Genomic DNA, 4,527 nt, shown 5'->3' with positions numbered 1-4,527 from the left:
CGTCATTGCTATTAAGGATTTCAACAATAAAAGCCAATTTACCGAGAGGGACAGGCGACTGCGCGCAGATAGAAAAAGCCATTTGTCTCAATGATCGTCATATTTCATGGAAGAGAATATTATCACAATTATCCCAACCATTACCCATAGATTACACCACAGCTCACTGATGGAGAAACCAATGAAATTAAAATGAGTGCAGCTCTGGAGTATAATCCAGGATGTAACTCAGAATCAGTACAGGATAAGTAATGTCATGTATGTACACAGTGACTGCACCAGCAGCAGAATAGTGAGTGCAGCTCTGGGATATAATACAGGATGTAACTCAGGATCAGTACAGGATAAGTAATGTCATGTATGTACACAGTGACTGCACCAGCAGCAGAATAGTGAGTGCAGCTCTGGGATATAATACAGGATGTAACTCAGGATCAGTACAGGATAAGTAATGTCATGTATGTACACAGTGACTGCACCAGCAGCAGAATAGTGAGTGCAGCTCTGGAGTATAATACAGGATGTAACTCAGGATCAGTACAGGATAAGTAATGTTATGTATGTACACAGTGACTGCACCAGCAGCAGAATAGTGAGTACAGCTCTGGAGTATAATACAGGATGTAACTCAGGATCAGTACAGGATAAGTAATGTCATGTATGTACACAGTGACTGCACCAGCAGCAGAATAGTGAGTGCAGCTCTGGAGTATAATACAGGATGTAACTCAGGATCAGTACAGGATAAGTAATGTCATGTATGTACACAGTGACTGCACCAGCAGCAGAATAGTGAGTGCAGCTCTGGAGTATAATACAGGATGTAACTCAGGATCAGTACAGGATAAGTAATGTCATGTATGTACACAGTGACTGCACCAGCAGCAGAATAGTGAGTGCAGCTCTGGGGTATAATACAGGATGTAACTCAGGATCAGTACAGGATAAGTAATGTCATGTATGTACACAGTGACTGCACCAGCAGCAGAATAGTGAGTGCAGCTCTGGAGTATAATAAAGGATGTAACTCAGGATCAGTACAGGATAAGTAATGTCATGTATGTACACAGTGACTGCACCAGCAGCAGAATAGTGAGTGCAGCTCTGGAGTATAATACAGGATGTAACTCAGGATCAGTACAGGATAAGTAATGTCATGTATGTACACAGTGACTGCACCAGCAGCAGAATAGTGACTGCAGCTCTGAAGTATAATACAGGATGTAACTCAGGATCAGTACAGGATAAGTAATGTGATGTATGTACACAGTGACTGCACCACCAGCAGAATAGTGAGTGCAGCTCTGGAGTATAATACAGGATGTAACTCAGGCTCAGTACAGGATAAGTAATGTCATGTATGTACACAGTGACTGCACCAGCAGCAGAATAGTGAGTGCAGCTCTGGAGTATAATACAGGATGTAACCCAGGATCAGTACAGGATAAGTAATGTCATGTATGTACACAGTGACTGCACCAGCAGCAGAATAGTGAGTGCAGCTCTGGAGTATAATACAGGATGTAACCCAGGATCAGTACAGGATAAGTAATGTCATGTATGTACACAGTGACTGCACCAGCAGCAGAATAGTGAGTGCAGCTCTGGAGTATAATACAGGATGTAACTCAGGATCAGTACAGGATAAGTAATGGCATGTATGTACACAGTGACTGCACCAGCAGCAGAATAGTGAGTGCAGCTCTGGAGTATAATACAGGATGTAACCTAGGATCAGTACAGGATAAGTAATGCCATGTATGTACACAGTGACTGCACCAGCAGCAGAATAGTGAGTGCAGCTCTGGAGTATAATACAGGATGTAACTCAGGATCAGTACAGGATAAGTAATGTCATGTATGTACACAGTGCCTGCACCAGCAGCAGAATAGTGAGTGCAGCTCTGGGGTATAATACAGGATGTAACTCAGGATCAGTACAGGATAAGTAATGTCATGTATGTACACAGTGACTGCACCAGCAGCAGAATAGTGAGTGCAGCTCTGGGATATAATACAGGATGTAACTCAGGATCAGTACAGGATAAGTAATGTCATGTATGTACACAGTGACTGCACCAGCAGCAGAATAGTGAGTGCAGCTCTGGAGTATAATACAGGATGTAACTCAGGATCAGTACAGAATAAGTAATGTCATGTATGTACACAGTGACTGCACCAGCAGCAGAATAGTGAGTGCAGCTCTGAGTATAATACTGGATGTAACTCAGGATCAGTACAGGATAAGTAATGTCATGTATGTACACAGTGACTGCACCAGCAGCAGAATAGAGAGTACAGCTCTGGGGTATAATACAGGATGTAACTCAGGATCAGTACAGGATAAGTAATGTCATGTATGTACACAGTGACTGCACCAGCAGCAGAATAGTGAGTGCAGCTCTGGGGTATAATACAGGATGTAACTCAGGATCAGTACAGGATAAGTAATGTCATGTATGTACACAGTGACTGCACCAGCAGCAGAATAGTGGGTGCAGCTCTGGAGTATAATACAGGATGTAACCCAGGATCAGTACAGGATAAGTAATGTCATGTATGTACACAGTGACTGCACCAGCAGCAGAATAGTGAGTGCAGCTCTGGAGTATAATACAGGATGTAACCCAGGATCAGTACAGGATAAGTAATGTCATGTATGTACACAGTGACTGCACCAGCAGCAGAATAGTGAGTGCAGCTCTGGAGTATAATACAGGATGTAACTCAGGATCAGTACAGGATAAGTAATGGCATGTATGTACACAGTGACTGCACCAGCAGCAGAATAGTGAGTGCAGCTCTGGAGTATAATACAGGATGTAACCTAGGATCAGTACAGGATAAGTAATGCCATGTATGTACACAGTGACTGCACCAGCAGCAGAATAGTGAGTGCAGCTCTGGAGTATAATACAGGATGTAACTCAGGATCAGTACAGGATAAGTAATGTCATGTATGTACACAGTGCCTGCACCAGCAGCAGAATAGTGAGTGCAGCTCTGGGGTATAATACAGGATGTAACTCAGGATCAGTACAGGATAAGTAATGTCATGTATGTACACAGTGACTGCACCAGCAGCAGAATAGTGAGTGCAGCTCTGGAGTATAATACAGGATGTAACTCAGGATCAGTACAGGATAAGTAATGTCATGTATGTACACAGTGACTGCACCAGCAGCAGAATAGTGAGTGCAGCTCTGGGGTATAATACAGGATGTAACTCAGGATCAGTACAGGATAAGTAATGTCATGTATGTACACAGTGACTGCACCAGCAGCAGAATAGTGAGTGCAGCTCTGGAGTATAATACAGGATGTAACTCAGGATCAGTACAGGATAAGTAATGTCATGTATGTACACAGTGACTGCACCAGCAGCAGAATAGTGAGTGCAGCTCTGGGGTATAATACAGCATGTAACTCAGGATCAGTACAGGATAAGTAATGTCATGTATGTACACAGTGACTGCACCAGCAGCAGAATAGTGAGTACAGCTCTGAGTATAATACAGGATGTAACTCAGGATCAGTACAGGATAAGTAATGTCATGAATGTACACAGTGACTGCACCAACCGCAGAATAGTGAGTGCAGCTCTGGAGTATAATACAGGATGTAACTCAGGATCAGTACAGGATAAGTAATGCCATGTATGTACACAGTGACTGCACCAGCAGCAGAATAGTGAGTGCAGCTCTGGGGTATAATACAGGATGTAACTCAGGATCAGTACAGGATAAGTAATGTCATGTATGTACACAGTGACTGCACCAGCAGCAGAATAGTGAGTGCAGCTCTGCAGTATAATCCAGGATGTAACTCAGGATCAGTTTAGGATAAGTAATGTCATGTATGTACACAGTGACTGCACCAGCAGCAGATTGTGAGTGCAGCTCTGGGGTATAATACAGGATGTAACTCAGGATCAGTACAGGATAAGTAATGTCATGTATGTACACAGTGACTGCACCAGCAGCAGAATAGTGAGTGCAGCTCTGGAGTATAATACAGGATGTAACTCAGGATCAGTACAGGATAAGTAATGTCATGTATGTACACAGTGACTGCACCAGCAGCAGAATAGTGAGTGCAGCTCTGGGGTATAATACAGCATGTAACTCAGGATCAGTACAGGATAAGTAATGTCATGTATGTACACAGTGACTCCACCAGCAGCAGATAGTGAGTGCAGCTCTGGGGTATAATACAGGATGTAACTCAGGATCAGTACAGGATAAGTAATGTCATGTATGTACACAGTGACTGCACCAGCAGCAGAATAGTGAGTGCAGCTCTGGGGTATAATACAGGATCAGTACAGGATAAGTAATGTCATGTATGTACACAGTGACTGCACCAGCAGCAGAATAGTGACTGCAGCTCTGGAGTATAATACAGGATGTAACTCAGGATCAGTACAGGATAAGTAATGTCATGTATGTACACAGTGACTCCACCAGCAGCAGATAGTGAGTGCAGCTCTGGGGTATAATACAGGATGTAACTCAGGATCAGTACAGG

The sequence above is a fragment of the Engystomops pustulosus genome, chromosome 8, assembly GCF_040894005.1.
Source record: "Engystomops pustulosus chromosome 8, aEngPut4.maternal, whole genome shotgun sequence".
NCBI lineage: Eukaryota > Metazoa > Chordata > Amphibia > Anura > Leptodactylidae > Engystomops > Engystomops pustulosus.
This window is presented reverse-complemented; position numbering follows the sequence as displayed.